Source organism: Artemia franciscana, chromosome 4 (assembly GCF_032884065.1).
Source record: "Artemia franciscana chromosome 4, ASM3288406v1, whole genome shotgun sequence".
Lineage (NCBI taxonomy): Eukaryota > Metazoa > Arthropoda > Branchiopoda > Anostraca > Artemiidae > Artemia > Artemia franciscana.
Genome location: NC_088866.1, coordinates 19,365,537 through 19,389,989, shown reverse-complemented (window position 1 = coordinate 19,389,989; position 24,453 = coordinate 19,365,537). Strand labels below are relative to the sequence as shown.

Here is a 24,453-nt window from a genome sequence, read left to right as displayed (position 1 = left end):
AATACAAATTTAATACCATTTCACCTATTTTTCTGAATAATGGCGGACATAGTAAGGAGGCACATGCTAATATTTTGGAAATGTATCTCTTGGATGAAACCTGAAGACTCTGAAGCATCAAACGTAGTCTCACTATGACCTCCATCTGAGCCACTGTTCTGTCGTGACAGAAAGGCGTTGGCATTACCCATTTAGTCTGATGAAGTTGTTGCTGAGGGGTGCAGCCAAAGATCATACGAGTTTTCCCAAGGCCAATGTGGTAGAATACTTTTTATCCCTGGTTCTCAATTTCCATTCAAGGATTCTTAATGTTTTTTGTCTTTTGTCTTAATTTTTTTTGTTGAGTTCTATCGTTTCAGATGTTTCTTCAACCGTTCCATCACATGAAAAAAGAGTCATTAGAAAACTGTCTTCTTCTAGTAATAACTAAGAGCTGCAGAGGAAACATTAATGATAATAATCGGAGGCCATTGTTGCTGTATGTAGCCTATATTGATGCACAATGATGATGATGGTGATGATGATAAATTCATTTCCCATTTGTAGAACAAAAATGATTGTCTTAATGGAGTATAAATTAAAACAAAAACGAAAAAAAGAGGACAAACAAGAAATCATCACAGGTGATTTTAATTGCGATCAAACCCGTTCTGAAAGCCGGCGTTCTAAAACTTTTATAAGTATGCAGCCTCTCTCATTCTCATTACTTAGAAAGAACAAGGGATTTACATACATATCACCGGCTAGAAATACGTCAAATCTAGAATATGTACTATATTCAGGTACCCCAATCCAATATGTGACAGTAATGGACGATCAGGGAACCAGCGACTATCTCTGTATATGTGTCTTGATACCCGACGAAGGGACCAAAGCTGATGACTCTCAGCCCAAGTGGTTCTTGGAAAAGATGTGAAGTAATTTATGTGTACCAGAATTTCGTGAGTCTTGCGACCGTATCCTAGTGAAACTGAAGGATCTATACCGTCTGTTACAGCCAAGTATCAACCTAAGTGAAAATACATTAAGGTCACAACTAAACTTGTACTGTGAGCGAACAATATATGCACTGAATTGTGTTGATAAGGTTGCGATTCCAGTGAGGTGGAAACGTTGCAAGAGTGATAAATACAGGTGGTCTAGTAAGCCAGTTCTATTGTCGGCCTGTGCTACGGTGAAATGGTGGTTGTGGCTCTCGGACAAGTGCAAGAGGTCAAGGACTGTGGTTGTAAATGCGGTCCGGATTTATTGTAAGAGAATAATTAGGAATGCTTTGCGGGAGCATCGAACGGCGGTCACGTCAATTACTGCCAAGAAGATTGTAAATGATCTTAATTGTCTTTGGAAGTCACCCCCTATTTCTGAGAAGCAGAACCCCACAACATCGTAAACATTTCTTCTATAGTGTGATGCCTTTGTTGCTTGATTCTAGTCAAAATCCAAATTCTATTACAATAATGCCGTCTGCTATTAAAGAGGATGAGTTGAAACTTAGAAAAAAGAAATTCTTAGCCGGCGCTGACAGCATTTGTGCTGAGCATTTTATTGCAGCAAGTAACCTCCTCTATAGCCCCCTTGTATGACTTTTCAAATGATTTTTTTTGTGTCGTTCCGGATAGCGTAGGCACTGATGTGATTAGGCCGATTCTGAAAAAGAATAAACCAAAATCCTCAAGTTCATCATTTAGGCCAGTGATTTTGTCAAGCGTTTTCGCAAAGATATTTGAGCTTCTGATTATTGACCACTTAAAAAAAAAAGTGTATTATGTCACCATTCCTGTTCAGATTTCAGTCAGGTGTAGGTTGCTTCTATAACATTGGAAGTTTCTGTAATATAATCAGAGATACATAAGAACCTGGGAGCACTTTGGTTCTCGAAGCATACGATGTTATGAGTGCTTTTGGTTCCCTTATCCACTTGCAGGCCATGTTGGAATTACATATCCATGGTGTTGGTCTTGATGTAATTTTCCCATTATATTATATTATATTCTTTTATTATACTCCATTGTTTTCTTTTTTTTCGTTTATAGATGGGTATTAAAGAACATTTATGTATTCATAACTAGCCGATGAATTCCTATCCAGAAAATAAACTTTGCTGAAAGTTTAAGCCCCCTATTCTCTACTCATGTTCATACTCACAAATTTCTCCCTGGTCTATTAAACACTAAAACAAGAACCAAGAGCTCATATGGCACTTGTGACGAGGTCAGAAGAACCAACATTTCGTAATATTATCGCAGTGATGTTTTTTTGGATGTTTCTACTATGATAAGCACCACTGTGCGGGATTTCTGCCCCTGTTTTTTCTATAATTTTTGATTGCTTTAAATCCATTGCTTGATTTAGCTCCTCCTAGGCTTGCTGCCCCATACTATAGCAAATTCCGGATTTAATCACTATAAAATGTGATTAAATCCGATATTGTTGGTAAAAGTGTTAGTCAAGGCCAAACATTTTAAAAAAGGTTTTTGAAACTGAACTAAAATTAATACTAACAAGAGCTCATATGGCACTTGTGACAGGGTCGGAAGAAACAAGAACCAAGAGCTCATATGGCATGAACTCCACCAAAATTCTAAGAATCAATAGATTGGTTTAAGAGAAAAATCAGAGGATTAACGCCGGTCGGGATTTAAAATAAGAGCTCTGAGACACGATTTCCTTCTAAATATCAAAATTCGTTATGATCCGATTACCCACTCGTAAGTTAAAAATATCTCCTCTCCTTTTTTCTCTCCGTTTAGCCGCCCCAGATGGTCGAATCGGGGAAAATGACTATATCAAGTTAATTTTTGCAGGTCCCTAACAAGCCTAACGATTTTCATCGTCCTAGCACGTCCAGAAGCACCGAGTTCTCCAAAGCAATGGAACCCCTCCCCTAACTCCCCCAGAGCGAGTGGATCCAGTCCGGTTACGTCAATCACGTATCTACGACATCTGCTTATTCTACCCACTAAGTTTCATCCCGATCTCTCCACTAAGCGTTTTCCAAGATCTCCGGTTTCCCCCTCCAACTCTACCCCCCCCCAATGTCACCAGAACTGTTCGGGATTTAAAATGAAGGCTCTGAGACATGAGTTCCTTCTAAATATCAAATTTAAAAATACCTCCCGAAAGGTAACCCGTTTTTAAGTTAAAACTACCTCATTTTTTCCGAATTAACACCCCCTCCAACTCCCCCAAAGAGAGCAGATTCAGTCCAGCTATGTCAATTACGTATCTAGGGCTTGTGCATATTCTTCCTGCCAAGTTTCATCATGATCTCTCAACTATAAGTGTTTTCCAAGATTTCAGGTTCTCTCCCCCCCAAATCCCCCAATGACACTGGATCCGGTCGGGATTTAAAGAAAGTGGTCTGAGTTACTAGGTCCTTCTGAATATGAAATTTCACTGATCTGATCACTCCTTTGTAAATTAAAAATACCTTATTTTTTCTAATTTTTCAGAATTAACCCTCCCCCAAACTCCCCCAAAGAAAGTGAATCCGCTCCAGCTATGTCAATCACGTATCTAGGACTTGTGCTTATTTTTCCCACCAAGTTTCATCCTTATCTCTCCACTCTAAGCGTTTTCCAAGATTTTAGGTTCCCCCCTCAAACTCCCCCAACGTCACCGGATCTGGTTGGAATTTTAAATACAGCTCTGAGACACGATCTTCTTATAAATATCAAATTTCACTAAGATCCGATCACCCGTTCAAAAGTTAAAAATACCTCAATTCTTATAATTATTCCAAATTAACACCCCCTCCAACTCCCCCAAAGAGAGCGGATTCAGTCCAGTTATGTCGATCACATATCTAGGACTTCTGCTTATTCTTCCCACCAAGTTTCATCCTGATCTCTCCGCTTTAAGCGTTTTTCAAGATCCCCCCCTAACTTCCCTCAATGACACTGGGTCCAGTCAGGATTTAAAATAAGAGATCTGAGTTACGAGGTCGTTCAAAATATGAAGTTTCATTAAGATCCGATCCCTCCTTCGTAAGTTAAAAATACCTCATTTTTTCAGAATTAAACCTCCCCCAAACTCCTCCAAAGAGAGTAAATCCATTCCGGTTACGTCAATCACGTATCTAGGACTTGTGCTTAGTTTCCCTACCAAGTTTCATCCCGATCCCTCCACTCTTAAGTTTTTTCCAAGATTTTAAGTTCCCCCCTTCAAATCCCCCAATGACACTGGATCCGGTCGGGATTTAAAATAAGAGCTCTGAGACACACTATCCTTCTAAATATTAAATCTCATTAAGATCCGATTACCCGTTCGTATGTTAAAAATACCTCAGTTTTTCCGAATTAACACCCCTCCAACTCCCCCAAAGAGAGCGGGTTAAGTCTTGTTATTCTAATCACGTATCTAGGACTTCGGCTTATTCTTCCCATAAAGTTTCATCCTGATCGTTCCACTCTAAGTGTTTTCAAGGATTTCTGGTTCAACCCCCCCCCCCAAATGACACTGGATCCGGTCGGGTTTTAAAATAAGAGATGTGAGTTGAAAATACCTCAATTCTCCTAATTTTTCCGAATTAACCCTCCCCCCAACTCCTATAAAAAGAGAACGAATCCATTCTGGTTATGTCAATTCAAGGAGGCACACTCGTGCCTCTTTAAAGAGGCGAACCACGACAATGTTAAGCGATCTTCGGTTCCAGTGGTCGCAGAGGGATGGGGAGGGATGCATTTTGTAGCCTGAGCTCCAACTAAGAAACCTACCAAATTTAACCCCCTCCGACTTTTTCTTCATGGGGAAAATCTGGCCGAAAGTTTTGACCCCCCAACCCCAGCCCCCCTTTAACGTTGTCCGATCGGGCTGAAATTCACAAGTTAAGGTCCGCTAGGGCCCAGGAGCTTATCCGCGAAATTTCAGCTCGATCCGATAACTCCTTCCCTGTTTTCCAGAAACCACGAATAGCCCCTTTCATGTTCTCCTTTTGTTTTATTTCTGCCACGCCTACAGGTCACAGCCGACGTCGGATCTGGGCGTACGAAGACTCATTCGACGCGGAATTCTCCGAGTAATTTTGCTTGAATGTTTCGTCGGAAAATCTTAACCCCCCGATTTTCTAGCTTAGAAAAACCTCATTTTCCCATAAGAGCCCATGTTAAGTTTTTTGTTGTTAAAAGTTACGAATTTCAACATCAAGTACATCAAAATGATGAGCTCGACATGGTGAGACTGACTGAAAGCTTCAAAAAATTCTGTCTTAATCCGTAAAATTTTTATCTGAAAAAAATGACAGAAACCCTTTTTTTCTGCCACGCCTACAGGTCACAGCCGACATCGGATCTGGGTGTACGAAGACTCATTCGACGCGGAATTCTTCGAGTAATTTTCCTGTAAAGTTTTGTCGGAAAATCTTAACCCCCCGATTTTCTAGCTTAGAAAAACCCATTTCCCCATTGAAGGTAAAATTTTCTCTTGTAATAACATCACTTGTTTGAAAAATTCTTACACTAACAGCAGCTTGGCGCAGCGGAAGCGTGCTGGGCTCATAACCCAGAGGTCGGTGGATCGAAACCGCTAGCTGCTAACTTTAAAATTTGTAAAATTAGGTAATTTTGTCAGTTTGAATTTATTGATACAGAAAGGGAGAAAATAAACATGGAAACGTGTGATCAGAATTACATACTGGAATGTTCACAAGAATTTATACTGAAGCGGGGGGGTAAGGGGGTAAGGGATAAATGTTCGTTTGGGGTATCAATTATTCTAGAATTCTAATTTGTGGTAATTTTGATGTCTAGTTTTGCTTGTCCTAGATTTTATATTGCTCTTTACTTTTCTTTGAAAAACTTCGTTCCCAGAAAGTTTTGTAAAATTAATATTTTTTTGTTTTCCAGTGCAAAAGATTGTTATATTTGCATGTGCTTATCTTGGGAATTAAAATATATAGTTCTAGTTTTAATTTCTAATTAGTGTGTTTTGATTGATCAGAAATTCCCAGCAACGATCCTTTCTAAGAAATGTCATTCGGTTTTCCTGCATTTTGCAGATTCTAAATAACCGGGATGCACACATTCTTTATTAATCGCGTGTAACATCCATTTTTGAAATTATATACCCTTAACAGTTGCTAAGAAAACAAACACGCTAAATTACAAAGACAAATATAAATATATATATATATATATATATATATATATATATATATATATATATATATATATATATATATATATATATATATATATATATATATATATATATATATATATATATATATATATATATATATATATATATATATATATATATATATATATATATATATATATATATATATATATATATATATATATATATATATATATATATATATATATATATATGTAAAACATATTGCTGTTATATGACTTTCACACCCTCATGAACACTCCCCAAAAATTTCAATGTAATACCCTTAGACACTCCTAAGATATTGCTGGTGCGCCCTTTTGACAAACAAAATTTGACCTACTAAACTGAAACTTTCAGGGTATGTTGAGGGTATAAGGGAATTAGATGGATAAGGCTATAAGACTTACTTGACAAAAAAAGACTAAATGCTATTAACTAAACCACAACAACGAACCTATGCCACAGCTCAAAAAAATATATGTCAGATGATCTTTGTGTGTTCTGTTATCTATTAAATTGTTTGAGCAATCTAAAATCCAGTATAGATAATAAAAAAAAGACTTTGATAAGACCTAAAATATACAAATTTAAATAGACTCTCATCCGACCGTCACATATTTTTCAGAGGGCTTGAGTTTTGAGTCTATTCAATAATAGGACTTATGGATGTTTTGAATAAAAGAAAATGGTGAATGTGTTACATGTATCTACTTAAAAATATTCTTTCTCTTTAGGTAGTCTAGGCTTTAATGTCCGACAACACAGTAACCACTTCGAAACCCGGTCCAGACATGTTTTCCTTCAAAAATTCTTGAGACACAGACGTTACTAATTTTCTAAGAGATGTTGGTGTTAAATACGTAATTGAGAGGGCTATATAACCGATGCATGTATTAACTACTTAATAGTTTTTCTATGACTCCTTAAGGAAACCTTTGGGACCCCCACCAAATCCCGTCTTCCTTGATTGTTACGTCACAGTTTTTAAAGTCTGTAAAAAACCTAAGGTTGTAGAGAAAAACCTTCAGGATAAGAAAAATAAGTATTTCTTTGGATGTTACCTCATAGGGATTGTTTGTTACGCAATAGCAAGTGTTCTATCTTAAAGATCTTTAAGGGCTAGGGAAAAGCCTTCAGGTCCCGCTAGTGAGGAACCTTCAAGACACAGGATCCTAGCGAGAAATTCTACTAGGTTCATAGCTCAAAATTGCCTGAGGCCCTAGAGAGGAATTCCAACAGGGTCCCTAGCAACAACTTTCATCAGACCCATAAACCTAACGACCAGGGGGTTTTAGCCTCCATTTTCACTGTTTACCCTAACATTCATTTCCAACGGAAGCCTTAGTTTCTAATTTCACCGGGACTTCTAGTAGTCTTTTTAAACGAAAAGGACCGAGCATTCTATTCCAGCGGGATAACATCTGGAATGACCCAATCATTCCACTGGAGCTCTAGCAACCAACCTCACCGAGGCCCCTAGTATCCAAATAACTGACCAACCTGGTGCTTATTATGTAATGGGCTTTGTTTACTTTTGGCTGTTACGTAATAGGACTTGCTAGAGTCTACCAGTGAAGAAGGCAATCCCAGTCGTAACTGATTGGAATAAAACGTTGGTTGTTACCTAATACTTTCAGAAAATTTTCTCTTCAGGTTTTGCTTTTTTTTCGGGATTTAATTAGTTTCAAGGTGTTTTTTTTTCAAGTCATTTTTGTCAGGGAACTCTTATAATCCAAAGATTTTTGTCCAGATTAGGATTTAAAAGACATATTGTTGCCATAAAATGGAGTGCTAGAAGGGTGGACTACGAATGCTTCTCCATTATTATGACTTGGGGATACTTTCAATACGGTAACCTATTAAAGAAAAGTAGTTAAAAAACAACAAACGAAAGAACAAACCGTAAAATACTTATAAAAGATGAAATATAAGCGGAAAGAACCATGAATTTAAAAAGTTGGGAATCATAGCAAACAATTCCAGCAGGGACCATGGCATTTAATCCCCCTGGGCCCCCATCATTCTACCCCACTAATCCTCATAACATCAAATTTCATCGTGGGGGACCCCTAGCAACTAATTCCAGCAGAGGGCCCTAGCATTCATTTCCACCGAAGGATGGCAAATTTTAGCACCAGCTCATTTCTAGAAAGATTCGAATCTATTTTAGAAGCAACTGAATGGACATTTTTTTAAACTATTTTATCCAGATTTAATTCTGCCGACGCGTAAAAAGTGCTCGAATGATTTTCAAGCAGTCATGATGGTCTAGGGGATGCTGAAGGACAAAGCTATGTATTATTTATTTGTTATAAACTAAAACTGTTTTTTTTAAACCTGTACACAATTTTTCCAAGCCACAACTGAATCATCAAGTTACGTGAAACGTTAAAATAAATGTCTATTTTACTCGTTTATTCTGTAGGACCACCTGTACCATGTAAAAGCAAATGCGCCTCTGTGCGGGATTACCGCCTCTGAAACTTGTGGTTCAATCTGTGTCTAGTTTTTCCAATAATTCTAAATCAATTGAGTATTTCAGAATTTTCACACAATAGAATTTTGAACTTGTTTTGATTAGAAGTATTGTTTTATATCACAAAATGGGTGAAAACTCGCTTCGCTGTGGGACAGTGTTTTAACTTAAACAAATGTCTATGTTAGAAGTTTATTTTGTTAGACTTCCTGTAACTTTAGAAACAAATGTGCCACCGTACAGCTTTACTGCCTCTAACACTCAGGGCTCAATATAAGTATAATTCATCGAATCAATTAACTATCTCGGAATTTTCCCGCAAGAGAATCTTGAACCTCTTTTGACTAGATTTGATGTTTCACATAAGAAAATACTTGATAAAAACGCTTGTTGTGAGACAGTCTTTTTGACTAAATGTTTATGTTAGCCGTTTGTTTTGTAGGACAACATGCACTTTTTAAAATTAAATAAAACAAAATTCCAACTAAAAGTTAAGAGCAAATTTAAAACTTAAAACCAGTGGAAACTATTACGTATTTGAGGGGCCACGCTCTCTAGTAAAAACCTCGCTCTTTACGCTAAAGTTTAAATTTTGCTCAAATTCTTTATTAATGACCTCTGAAACATAAAAGCCGTTTAATTAGAAGAGTTTTGAAAAATTTTCAAAAACTCTTTTGAAAAAAGTGAAAAACTTTAGCTTAAAAAGTGAGGTATTGACTAGGAGGAGAGCCCCCTCATATGTACAATAGTTTTTGTTCATTTTAATTGTCAATGTTGCTCCTTACTTTCAGTAAAAAAAACTTGTCTTTTATTTAATTTCTGATCATTTTTAAAATAATGCTGGGAAATCCAGTGCCCCCTTCAAAGAAATGCCCCTTCCCTCATGAAAACTTCCTCCATAAGAAGATTTAAGTAATCCTCTCTCCTGAACCCCCCCCCCCCCCTACCAGAAAAATTTACTCCTGAAAATATCTGAATACTTCCTTATAACGATTATTATATGTAAACAATGGGCAAAGTTCATAACTAGTAGCGCTTTCCCACGGTGGATTTAGTCATCTTAAAATACATACTTAGTAACACGAAGTCCTCTAGTGGCAGGGTGGGGAACTAAAATTCCCAAGAGGGATGCACCCAACCCCTCTTTCAACTCTTCACCATCTCTCACCAACGACTAATTAATAAAAATTGACACTATTCTGAAAATATACCATCCACAATAATATAACTCCTATTTGCTTAAAAATGTCTCTCAGAAACTAGAAATTTCCTTTGGAGCGAAACCTTCCAAGAAAATATTCTACACTACCCACCATTAACACATCACAAGCTTGAGTTGAAACTTGCCCTAATTTATCAAATCATGGAAAGAAAGATAAACCAAAACTTACATCAAAATATCATTCAAGGTCTCTTGATAACTTTTATTATATTTATTGAAAAGTTTATTATACTGAAAACTAGATTTTTTAAATTATAACAATTGTAGAAAATCCTCTTATTATTAATCTATGGCTATGTATTTAAAATCTATTTTAAAGTGAATTTCGTTACTGCAAATTCTCAGATATCTAAATGGATAGGAATAAAAGCTGAATATGAGATATTTGAATGAAGGCTGCTTTCATGGAATAGGAAATCAGCTGCTCCAAATTGAAATAAACCTTTTTATTATATATTTTAAAAACTAATTTATGATAATGTGAAACATTAATATCTAAACCCTAAAAGGGCTCAGAATTGCCTTTCCCATTGCTAGATTCTGGAATTAGCTCTGGTGGGTATACTCAGGTTATTTTTACTCGGATGAGTATTATTCAGGTTGTTTTTATGGATCGTAAACTCATAATCTAGTTGGCTTACAAATAAGTCCATTATAAATGAACTGACATTACCTTCTATAGAAATTCCAACAATTTGCTTACACAAATTACCATTTAACTTTATAAATGTGTTCAGTAGAATAAATTATAATGAATCATAAACCATATCCAAACTATTGCATCTTGATCTAATAGCACTTTTAAGGAAGTTAGTCGATCTAGCCTTCTTATTATAACTGTCATTATAAAAATAGACAAAAGGAAAGGTTTCTTAATAAACTTTATTTAATGTCTAATACTAGAATAAGAGGTAGATGAGTAGATAACGCTGTAAAATTATATGCATGTACTCTTCTGGTTGAAACTGTTTCCCGAGAGTCTATATCTTGAAATGAATTATTAACTTTCCTGTATTCACAGATTCCCACCTCACATCATGAATAAGAGGTAGATAAGTAGATAACGCTGTAAAATTATTTGCATGTACTCTTCTGGTTGAAACTGTTTCCCGAGAGTCTATATCTTGAAATGAATTATTAACTTTCCTGTATTCACAGATGCCCACCTCACATCATGACTCCTCGGAGGAATACATACTTGCCAATATGGTTTTCGGCACAGTACATGCCTTACCCCAACAAATTGCCCAGTCGGCAGTAGGGCCTACAAAAAAACGAGTGCAACCTGCCTAAGGTACTAAAAAAAAAAGGAGTCAACCCTGTCTAGAATCTCTTCAACTATGAGCATGGCTCTGCTATGGCTAACACACATACTAATGCACCCAGCCTGCAATACTTATCAGAACCTATGCTTGCATTTTGGAGGGCAGTGAACTTTTAGTTAGCTAGTTATCAATCTTTCTGATCTGAGTAAACCATAAATTTAACTGCGCATGATTTACTATTCCATATATTTACTACTCTTTAGATTTCATTGTACCTTAAAGTTCACCAAAGGCAAGTTCACCAAGGCTTTTTTAAACCTCTTGTTTATTGCCAGAGGACTACCATTTGTCCATTTTCCTCACGAAGACAGGTGCCTATGAAAATAATAAAAGTGATTCCCGATTCATTATTACGGTTACTTCGCATTTATTAACAGGCTTCAGTGACTCTATATAAGGTGAAATTTTAAATACATTTTACAAAAGTAAGAAAATAAATTGTTTCCTTGTGCCAAAGCTATCCTATACCTTTTAAAATTAATAAATAAAGAACGATTTTTTTAACCAAAAGTAAGGAACTAAATTAAAACTTAAAAATAATTCCTTAGATGAAATGGGCTGTCCCCAGCTCATCCCCTCACTTTTAACGCTAAAGTTTCTTATTGTTTGAAAAAGTGGAGCTGTGAAAAAGGATAGAAATTTAGTGGAAAGAATGAGGCGTTGAGGATGGGACACCCCCTTTTATATGCGGAAAAAGCCTGTTCGTTTTAATTTTTACTGTCCGTACTAACTTTCAGTTAAACAAAACTTTTTTTTTATTTCTGAACAATTTTCAACTAGAACAGGTTCAATTTTGACACGGCATATTTTGACACAAAATTTATTTATCCAATTTCTGATAGTTTTTCAAATCCAAAAAATCTGGCTCACCATTAATAAGATATACCACAATATCCTTACTAAAGCTCCTACACAGAATTTCATCGAACATAAAGTGTGCTCCCCCCGTCAATTTCCCTCAGGTCAGTTCCATCGTTACTGAAAATCCATTCTCCCCATAAAATTTCTTGCGGACGATTCAGCCTGAAAAATTCTCCCTTACATTTTAACACATTTTTCTTACATTTTTTCATCTGAATAGGATTTTAATCTTTAATAAGATTCTCAGTCATCCCAGGAATGCCCCTTCCGTGGAAATTTCCTTACAATATCTCCACATGAAAAATTGGCAGAGATAAAGTAGGAAAATTAAAGAGAATTTCGTACAGTAATTCTATCAAATACCATCGGTGCAACATTTCCGCTAAAATATTCATTCCCCAGGAAATTTTCTCCCTAAGAAAGATTCTTCCCATCGAAATCCAATCCTAGCATAACTCCCCCCCTGAAAATTGTCTTTAAACTTCCCAATAGCAAATACTATATTCAAAAAACAGGCAAATTTCAGAACTTAAAGTGTTTCTCGGGTTATTTTACACCTAGAAACATAGCTATTTTTTCTTTTATCTATACTGAACAAAATGGCTATCTCAAAATTTTGGCGAGATGGCCATATTAAACTTTAGTAAAAAATGGGTGTTAAAGGGGCCCCAGCTGAACTCCAATCTATTTGGTCACTTAAAAAGATGCTAGAACCTTTAATTTCTGTTCAAATGCACACTCTCCCTCTTGTAAGACGATCACCTCTGGAAAAAAAAACAAAAAAAACAGACAAATAAACACGTAATTGTCATCTGTCTTCTGACAAAAATATTGAAATTCCACATTTTTTTTACTCGGAAGCTTGAAACTTCTACAACATGGCTTTCTGGTACGCTGAATATGATGACAAGATTTTCATGAATGTTTTTTGAATTTTAAAGTGTCTCCTCTATATATAAAATCAGACAAATTGTTTCATGCTCCTAACTTTTGATAAGTAAAAATAAACCTGACGAATCTTGTATACTTGGAACATCAACAATTGCTTAGGAACAGCTTAGGGTATTAAGTTGAAACTTTTATGGCATGATAAGGCGAATTTTTAGCTAAATGATACCCATTATGTGCATACTACTTCTGTTACTACTGCTCCAATAACTGGTTCTATAGCTAGTCCTACACCCTCTTACACTGTAGCTTGGTATTACAGTGAAACTGTCATGGAATGTTTAACTAAAGTGAAACACACTTTATGAATGCTGGCTATCAAGAAAGGGTAATAGCTTTATCCCAGGAATAGCGTGGATCATTTAGTTAAAGCTTTCAGTTCATGTTCAGGATAATTTAGCAGTATCTTTCTAAAAGGTGCTACTACTTGCAAATGGTTTACTATTACTAAAACTATTCGAATTAAGATGAAATTTCTAGGAAATATTATAGGTGAAATTCATCAAAACACACGGTATGTCTGCAGACTGTCAAAAATATATATCAACCATGTCTTAGAAACTGTTTTGAGAATTAATTTGAAACTTTCAGGGCATGTTGAATGGAAATTAAACTAGTAAATTGTGTTGGTAGCAGTGCATACTTCTAATACTACTCCTGCTGCTAGTAGGCTCTCTGGCTTACTGTATCAAGGTTGAACTTTGAGGGATTTTCGAAGGGAATATTGGGCTAAACCATCTTATTGATTTAGCTCTCATATCCTCTAGTAAGAATCTCAACGCGTGTTACTCAACACTCAGCAACATTAATCGATAACATATTTGTTCAACCTCGCCTACTTGCTACTTCTTTTGCTGATGTAATAATTGTAATAATTGGTGAGTTTTTTTTATCATTTTCCTATGGTGGCAGTGACTTCGTTCCTACATACACGAAAGCCAAAAATACAGAGGATAAAGAAAAGGCTACTGAAAAAAGAGAATCTTGATGAATTTTGGCAAGAACTGAGTGTTCTTTCATGACAAGAGGAGTATGGCGAATATGAATGTCCATCCGCTGCATTTGATAAGCTTATAGGTATTGTTCAACCGAAATTTGATTCAACATGTTCAGTGAGAACTGTCAAGCTGAAGAAATCTACACCTAGAAAATTATGGGCACGCCAGGAGCTTCTTCGCCTAATCCAGAAAAGTAATGATTTGTACGTACTTTGAATTCAGACTCACAAAAGGTGTTTAACGACTTTAAAAATTTCGTAATGAAACTAATCGGTTTCGTATATCTTGTGTTCAAAAACATTTTGGGGTGAAATTTCAAAATAGAAAGGGAACACGAAAGGTACATGGAAGACAATTAATGAATTATTAAATGGTGGGAAGATAAATAAAAATCCAGCTAGCTTAAAAGTTGATGATGGAATAGTTCTTGAAACGAAGGAAATTTCTAATGTTTTGGGTTAGTGTTTTTCAAAAATAAGTAAATCAGTAAGCGAAAATTCATATAAACATAGCAGTAAAATTGCTAAACCATTTAATCTTGAAAGAGGTTTCAAGGTAACCATGAACATTGCTGAAACTAATCTGGAGGAGATGAATCAAATAATAGGATTGATGAAGTCGAATTCGGCTGGGGGTGAATGTCTCAATCTTAAAACAATTAAATTAGTAATGGTATATTTGCTGCCCTGCCTTGTATATTTTATTAACTTATCGCTGAAAAAAGATGAGTTTCCTTCACGATTAAAAGAGGCCACGGTTATCCCTTTGATAAAGGAGGTCTCAAGACAGATCTTTCAAACTACAGATTGGTTTCAATGTTTCTTTTGTTTTCAAAGCTACATGAAAATGTCATGCATTGAAGATAGTACGACCATCTGAGTCTACACAGATTTCTCGCACAAACACAGTTTGTATTCAGGAAATGCCATTATACGATATATGCAGTCCACCATCCACTCACAGTCCATTCATAGATTTTGTAAACTCTGCGCTTGAACGTGGGGAGCTAGTGCTTTCAATTTCCATAGATCTTAGCAAAGCTTTTGATACTGTTGTTTTCAGGATCCCATTGAGTAGGCTACGTTTTTAGGTGTTCAGGGTTTATCTTTGAATTGGTTTGAATCCTACTTCGGAGGGAAAAGACTTCTAGAGCGAGTGTAAATGGCAGCGAATCAGAAGTTATAGAGTCCATTGCGAAACTTCACAAGGTTCGGTGCTTGGGCCACTACTTTACCTAATTTATGTAGATACCATGCGATTTTATATTCCTGGGACATTAATCACATCCTTTGCTGATGATACTGCTTTTACAGTAACATTATCTTGTAGAATTCTTTCGCTTGATAAGGCAAATAAGGCCCTAAATTAACTGGTAAGTTTTACGAAATGTGGCTGTATCCATTAATGTTTGTAAGACGATTTCATGACTTTTTCTAGAATTGATACTCCCAATGTTTTAAATAATAAAATATTTCTGGATGGTGTATTCTTAAAACAAGCTTTTAGTTTACAAAATTTTGGTTTTTATCTTGATTGTAATTCTAGTTGGAACTTACACTGTGATGCAGTAGCAGCAAAAGCGGCGAGAGGTTTGGGTGTTACAAGAAGGCTAAGCAATAAGCTCCCACCAAGAATTTTAATGATCCTCTATCATTGTCTTATCAGTCCGTATCTATCTTATGGTTATTTGCTGTGTACTAGTTCCTTTGTGACAGGCTTAAAAAGATGCAAATTTTACAAAATAAAGTTGTTCGTGACTCAGGAGATTACATGGAATTTGAAAATAGTGCTTTGAGATGCTTCACCAAAATGAAAATACTAAATGTTTATAAGTTAAGAGACTATTAATTAGCTATTTTTGTTTATCAATGTATGAATCGTTATTCACCGGAGTGCTTTTGGGAAATCTTTAAGTCTAATTGTTATTAAACTATGCATTCTTCAGGGATAGTGTCTCGGGGCTCGAAGTACTCAACATGGATCTTTATCTTTACGTTTTACAGGTTTACAGCTGCGGAATTCACTCCTCGAGGGTATAAAGAGGACAGAAAGAGTTAGCCAGTTCAAGAGTGGGTCGAAACGTCACCTTCTGGGATGTTGTTAATAATTTCAGTGGATTTAAGTATGTCTGGCAAGTGACTCGTTTCTAAATCGTTTGTGGTCTAATCGACGACATTGTTTAATAGTGTAATCTAATAGTTAAAAGTTGCTATATTTTCACATATATCAGTAGATCATAAGGATGGAAATAACCATCGTATACAACCCAATGGGTTTCCCCGATGATTGTTGAAATATTATATGCGTGTTATTTTGTTTGATAAATTATTTCTCTCTCTCTCTCTCTCTCTCTCTCTCTCTCTTTCTCTCTCTCTCTCGCATACCATTCAGCTTCTGGAATATCAGCCGAGGATTATGACGAAGAACAAGGTGCTGAGAAGGCAGCAAATTTAAAATACCATATTTCGATCTTGTTTTGCTCGAGCAAAATAGCTATAATAAGAACTCTATGATGGTGATCAAGAATTTTGGAAAACCTCTGCTTTGTAAGGATCCGTGTGTCATACACATGCCCGGTGTTAGGACACCCACACTCAGTCCATACGGAAAACCAAAATTTTGTTTGTCCACGAAGTAAAAAGCTCTGGATTTGTAGACTATCCCGGAACACTTCCTTTGAAGAAACGTTGTATTTAGGTGGAGGTTGAACTAAATCAAAACAAACTATGAATATGTGGACTTTCAAAAAGGTAGCAAAGCAATATCTGAAGAGCAGCTTATATTATTAATCTATACCTTTAAGAGTAATTTGTGGGGGATTTCGAATTAGCCAGAAGGCACTATATTTACACTTTTACACTACCACTACAGTTAATGTGACTACTGATTCTAAGGGTATCAAGATGAAACTCACAGCTTGTTTTTCGGTAAAACGCAGGGCATGGCTTATTTCAGCACAATATATATCAAGACAAACCAGGACTACATTCTTAAGCAACTGGAATGACTTTTGGAGGAGGTGAAATGGGACATTAATTTTACTTAGAATCGATTCAACCGATTCCAGGAACTGTGTTTGGTCAATCTTTCACCAGTGACGACGAAACCGCCACGCTGAGGAATCCCGTGCTATCGGACTACTTTGAGAAACCGAAGACAGCACACCGATAGAGCAAGTTATAAGTAAGTGGTCAGGCAGCTGATAATCAAATATATCATTAACTATATTGGCGGTCAGATTTGAGGATACAGCAACGTGGTTCAAGTTGGAAGTTTGTGAAGACGTGTGAATATACATAAAATTGGACATTTATCTAATACACGCTAAAAATCACTAAATAAACCCTTAACTATAGTAGTACATGGAGACGCCTGAGAATCTGGTTTAGACAAACTACAATTAATATCTCCGGCTATATGATAAGGTAAACCTAGACATCAATTCTTTTCTACACAAGGACCTAACTTTTCGCACGATAAAGCAAATAATCGCTCTGATTGATCGTTGATATACACACTAATATAAACACAGGACTCCACTCTCACGGCTAAGTAATGATCATTTAGTTTATACAAGATAGAACGGAGAGCCAATTTAATGAAAGTAACAAGTCAACCAGGGGGTCTGCCTATGTTATTCAGCTTTCTACCAGGCATGGAGTACAACGTCATTACATAAAGCGTAAGTATGTTGATACCATGTATATTAATCAAAATCTTCCTGGAGGAAAATCCTGTTATAACTGGAGAAGTGGCTTTTTAACACAGAAAGTTTATTTTTAAATGACCTGTTTAATCCACAAAAGTAGAGACGAGTCCATGGGTTTAAGTTATGCGGTTTTTTGGCTACTTTACTTTATAACACGTATGACTATTGGTCTTGCAACAAACGCAAAAGGCACTTTTTTGGCATGGTGTATCAGGCGTCAATTTGTGATCGAAGGAGCCACATTTAGAACACCGTGCACTCTTCTTAAAATTTACCAATTGCATCGCAATTGAAGCAATAATGTGGTAGGAACACCAAATCTTGAACAGGAAGGTGTTCATATCCAACTTTCATACATGCTTTGAGAAACTTATCAAGATCAGTTCGAGACGGAAAGTAAACTTTAAATGTTTGGGACTTACCACAATGTATAGTTCTAGTACACTTGGGGATTAGCTGTTTCAGAGACAGTTCGTCTAAATCTTCTGGCACTCGCTCAATCGCCGTGACGAAAGCAGGCTCCTTGACGAAAATTTATAGCGATGGTTCGGCGCGCTTAACATTTTCGACTATCTGGCTTGCGTTTTTTTGGGCATAATCACAAGTTTCCATTTGTTATTGGAGTGGCGTAACTTGGCTATATCGCTCGAATTTGAACGCACCTTGTCAATGAATGTTTTTCGTTCATTTGGGCCTTTGAAGTCTTTTGGGACGTTCTTAAGTATCACAGAGTAGAGTGGTGAGGGAGCTGCGGATTAAGGTGGCTAGGACTTGTCAGGCAGACTGGTCGGGAAGCGACTACCGTTCAACGTAAATACATCTTATTTTTTCAACTTAATTTACTTTCGAAACTACTGTGGCATGAACAGACTCGTCGATGGCAGGTACTTCACGGACTAAAAATTACAAACTTCAGGATCAGAATATTTTGCTTTACCGCCGTGACTAGCCCCGCTGTTTACGCTAAAGATTTTTGCTATTTTGAACAGTAGAGTTTAGGGAAAGAGTCAATTTTTAGCGTAAAGAACGGGGCGTTGAAGAGGAAAAGCCCCTTTCATATACGGACTAATCAAAGTCCAAAGACTGTCGTTGAACCCGTAATGTAATGGTGACGTCACACATTAATAACAATAATTTTATTTAGGTCAGGACCTATAATCCTTTGCCAAAGATTGCAAAATCTGACACACAGGGATTAAGTTCACTTAAAAAGCCAACTGGTTTGTAAAAGGAATATCCAATTTAGCACAGGTGTGTTCATTTTGAACTGTGAATCAATTCAGAATAATGTCACGTGAATGATAATGTTAATAATAATAATAGTACAGTTAATAATAATAATAATAATGTCACGATTATATTACGCTAGAAGAATAATTCATATCATAATTTGTGACGCAAACAAACTGTGGAGCAAAACCCAAAGAAAACCTACAGAGATGCCGTAAACTATACAATTTTTAATTATAGTCATTGGGCTCCAACGTTACATGCATTCCCTGTAGAGCCCCACATTTTTCCCAAAGAGAGGGTAGCAAATAAAGGCGATTTCTCTTTGCTGGATCGACTTGCATTGCAACCTCCAAAATTTCCAGATGAATTGTTTTGGCCTTTTTTAAGGGCGTCAATTTCTCTGTAAAGAGTTTCAGAAAAAAATTCAAAACTTGAACTTGTGTTTCGCTTCAGCTTTATTCTACGCCTAATCTATTCAAAGGCCCTGTGTAATCTGTCGTCTCCTATAATCTGACTTGTCTATTATTATTGCATATTTATTTTTGACAACTTTTGCTAAGTATTTGATGCAAGATTGAACAGGTTACAATTTGGGATCTATATTGGTCATTAAAGCTGCGTAAAAAAAAAGTAAGAAAAAAAGATCATTTTGTGGCTAGAAAGGGGTGGCTAGAACTTTACAAAAGTTGTCATGGCATATGTTTTATGACTTTTCTAATGGAAAAGATATATTCCAAAGAATATATTCCAAAAATTCCAAAGAATGGAATGGATTTTCTAATGGAATTATAAAAGAGGAACACTTTTCTAATGATTCTCCAGACCTGTTTGAATAGTAAACAGAGCCACCATTCAAATTATGATTTTTGAAAAAGGTGAATGATTTAAATCTTAGCCCGTAACGATTGTACAATGAAGACGGATCAGGGTTTTTTGGCGTATGTTACCTAAAAAATGTTTGTTTCCGAAACCTGATGAAGATCATCCGGAGCCAAATACTAGCTCGGGCAAAGGTATATTTTCAACTGTTTACAAGAACTGCTGGTTTTCCTCTAATTTGTGACCTAGAAGATGTGATCTTGACTTGTCAACTCTCTTAGGTTTTATGTTTAATATCAATTGAGAGAAATATTCTTTGCGTGAGAAATGAATATTATCAGAGAGGAGACTTGTTAAAGGCAGCTGCACAGTAGAGCATCGTGACTCGAATATATATTTTTTTTATAGAAGCGCAGACTCATAAAACTAAAATATACGATGCTTAGTCTCTATCAGATAAGGCATTTCTTAAGAACCAATAATTGCATAAGTATTCAACTTGTTGCTCAAGTGGGTCTTATCGTAAAACAAAAATTTAAAACTTGCTCCAACTGCCTTGAATCTAAAAAAAAGTGTGCAGAGTACTTTACCCTCTTTAGAGCTCCAATTAAAAAAAAATGTATCAAATTAAAAAAAGAGGCACAAACAGTTTTCTACCCTCTCTAGAGCTCGAATATGAAAAAAATCACATCAAACTTAAATCAAATTATAAAAAAAATGTGCAAACAGTTCTTTGCCTTCTCTAAAACTCATCAGTCTTTGCTTCCTAAGCCTTATAGTACAGTCATATTAAGGTTCAACCTCAAACAAATTACAATAGTTTGGATGTTTGTACCATTCAAATCGGAAATGAATTCTCTATAACATATAAAAATCGGACGGGGCAAAATCCATTGTTTTCCGTTTTTCTTCGAAAATTGCGACATTTTAAAAACAAATTAATTTGCAGTTATAGAAAGTCAATATAGATCACGAATATGCAGTTTTTTTGTTTTGAATGCTCAAGCTTAGCCGTCCCCCCTCCCACTCATAAGAAAAGTGTCGATATAGGTTTAAGATAAATACTTTGCGAAGTTGACTTTACACAGGAAAAACCTAGACTGCTAATGCAGAAAAGAAGTCCCGTCGATGTTATTTTACCACCACACCCCCCCTACTACCATCCAAGCTAAGCTTGATTACCCCGAATTCTGAGAATCTAATAAGCAACTTCTCACAACTAGCTAATTCATAGATCTTAATTTGCACAAAGAATATCGGATAATATGAAATTGCAAAAGGATTGAAGACTCATCATATTTATTTAATTAATCACATTTTTTCTTTATCTTCTACTTGGACCTAAGCATTAAAGCAACTAGTTCGTTTGCAAAATTTGTAAGTAATGTTGCATTCAATGCCATTTCATGACAACTGCTCCGGTCTCCATCACGGAATCTCTTACAACCACAATTCAAGACGAGGACAATTTTCTTCGGTGTCACTGGAAGATCCGTGAGGGTAGGGTACAACATGTTGTTCTGGAGGGACAGGGCGCTGAAGCCCAATCCTATCTTGTACTTGAAGATAGGATAGGACACAGTGAATTTTCACTGTTGTTGAATTAGGAGGTAGATCTTGGGGATGGACAAAAGTAGTAGACGTTGCTACTTTCTGCTGAAAGACTTGGTGTCGGTAACTGTCAAGATTGTCAGTAGATTTGTCGCTGTACAATACAGGGGCGGATCTAGAATTTTATTTATGGGGTGCACAATATAGGTTGCTTGGATAAACTTGCGAACAAAGAAATACTCGCAATTTAAAGGGAACCTTGACAATTATGCGTCGTAGGTAGGAAGTGAAAATGATCGTTATTTAATCTAAAATCTGGTAAGGATATCTGGTAAGGATTAAAGTTCTAATATATCTGTTAAAATTAAAATGGTATAAAAATATTGATACAAAAATAGTAAGTTATGGAAACCATCCTGCCATAAAAAAAGAAGCTTTTCACCATCTATAAAAAAAGGATATTTAATATTTTCTGCATAAATTTTTGCCTTTGCACTTCTGACCACTATAGCAAGCGAGTCAATCTTCTTATTGCAAAAAAAAAAAAAATTGGTCTTGAACCACCTTTTGGCGTCATGCACTCTTTGTGACAATTCGTACAGGTCAAACCATTTACCATGTCACCTAGCTTTGTGGCATGGCTTAGTAACTATGATAGCAATGAAGAGTAGGAAATGAGAATAAAGATAAAACTTGTATGTTCATAAAAGATATATTAAACATTAATTACTAGTTCTTTTAGGAATATAACAAGAAAAACGGAACGAAGAGACGTAAATACATAGAAGACATTTAAAACGAATGTTTTAAGTATAGGCAATAACGCATTAGCAAATCACTGTTTCTTTTTAAAAATAGTGTTATAATAAACAAACAATTTACTAATCAGAATTTTACTTTTTATACCAACTTAGTGTATCTTTTTAAGTTTGGAAGTTCGATATATTTCACTTAAATAACAGAATTCACACTTTCATTGGAAAAAGTTTATTCATCTATTTCCACTCCCGCCATATCTATTTATTACACGATCGAAGTCTACCTCAATATTTAGGTGAATATTGGTTCTGTCAGTTTAGAGCCCTTTTGTTAGCATTTCCTCTTCTATTCATCCTAAAATACTCGAATAAAGGCCAAAATCGTCAGAAAATTATGAACTCTAATAAAGATGCATGTAGGTATTAGCTTCAAACTAAGCATATGAGTCGAAATACTCCTTAAAGAATAAATAATTATGTGTTTGTTATTCTTGTCTTTGCTAAGTAGATTGGTGATTTAAATTCCCAGGGTTCCAAGTTGTGGTTGATTCTAATTATTTTTTTTAATCTGAGGTTTTCAGATATTCAATTCAAACGTTTAAATCTGTTAAGTCTGTTGAGCACAAAATTAAAATATGAAATTTGTGTCAGATTTAGCCTTAAGTTAGAGAATTGTCCTGTAAAAATTTTGATTTATAAACAACCAATCATGGAAATATGATTGGATGGCATGTATCAAAATAAGTATAAAATCCTCAGCGGTATATATAGCAGTTTAGACAATTTCTTAGACAAATATATGCAACCCCTATACAAAAACATATCTGTTTGTTGTAACTGGTTGGTATTGAGGAAGGTGAGCAATTCTGAGGTAATATTTAGTTGCACTCCGTTTCTTCGATTAACTCAAGTTGTGTGAGTTTCCACTTTTAATTTATTATTAAATCTTTGAAAAAAAAAAATCGATGCCATTCAACTGATTCAAACTGAGAATTCAGACCCATCTATACCAGCAGGATAAAAAAAAAAACAAACAATTATTTGCCTTCTTTTATAAACAATTTTTCGAAAATTTATTTTTCTTAAACGATTGCTCCGACCTTGGAAGGAGTATTTCGAATCATAAACTTTCTTTTAAGTATATACTCATACGAACTTTTGTTAAAGTTCTAAAGAGTTTGGCCTATATTTTATTGTCTTAGGATGAACAGAGGAGGTGATATGTCATGTAATGCAGAGCTGTAATTACATGTAAATAGGCAATAAACTGGCCACCATTTCTTCAACCAAATCAGAAACTTAAGTTAATAATTTTTGCACTTCTCATACATTTACATTCTGTTACACAAATATCCTAAAAACAACAATGTTGTAAAAACCACCCAGCTTCGCAAAAAAAGCAAACCCGAAAAACCAAAAAAGAGAGCCAAAAAAAGTAATGACATCAATTTCTTCGCTTCAGTGCCATCAGTAAAAAACAGTAAAAAGTTTAACAGTAAAAACAGTTTAACAGTAAAAAGAAGTAAATATTTTGCTTTTCAGTCCCGTTGGAAGGGCTCAATCTCGAAATATTATTTTGACAGCCAAAAGAAGGTAGGATTTTAGATTTTTATTAGATAAATTCTTAGATCCTTTTTATTAGAAATTTTTTTTATTAGAAAATAAAGATTCTGGCCTCTTGGTTGGCTTTTGTAGTAATGCGGACAGATTCCCTTGATAAGCCCGAATTTAATTAAATACTTTTTGGCGGTATGCAATATTAGTAAAAACTAACAGAGACCAAACAAAGTGAAAAAACATTGTTTCAAACTTGTTTGCAAAAAAAAACAGTCTTAATAATTAAAAACTTATTACAAACTCAACTATTAAAAACCAAATACAAAAAAATAACTTTCATCCCAACTCAAACAAGCAGTCCCAACCAGAAATCAACCACTACACCCGACGGGTTGCGCCCCCCTTTTAATATGCCACTGGTACAATATAGAAATTACAGCCTCTTCCGCTGCTTTAATTTCTTCTTTCGAGGCATCAATTTTAGGAATGGTTTAAGTATTTTTCCTAAGCTCTTTGTAGTCTCTCAGCCGTTTAAGCACAATCCCTTTGCTAAGTCCATGTAGACGGGAAGTTGTGTCGCAGCCTAGAATTGCGTGAGCAAAAGGAAGTTTCAGTCCCACTCTTCTTAACAATGGCTTCGATATCCCAAGTTGCACCTAAAGTGGTTGGCTTAGGCCCACTCTGCAATTACACCTTGTGGTGCTCAGGAATACAACGATAAAGTAAAAAGACCAATAAGCGGCGATGTAGTCATCAAAGACAATAATGGCGTCTGGTTTAAGATCTCCGAATATGTTTCTTTCTTCGCCCTGGGAATCCTGTGAAGCAATGCGCCTGCGTCTAAGACACAGGTGCGATTCATAGTATGTTTTCCCC

At 35.7% G+C, this 24,453-nt stretch overlaps 1 non-coding gene across 1 annotated transcript; it reads left to right on the top strand.

Moving 5' to 3' along the window:
• The first annotated feature begins 5,461 nt into the window (after window positions 1–5,461).
• On the top strand, window positions 5,462–5,533 carry Trnam-cau (transfer RNA methionine (anticodon CAU)). The gene has a single exon. It is a non-coding gene; the product is annotated as a tRNA-Met (tRNA).
• Window positions 5,534–24,453: the final 18,920 nt, after the last annotated feature.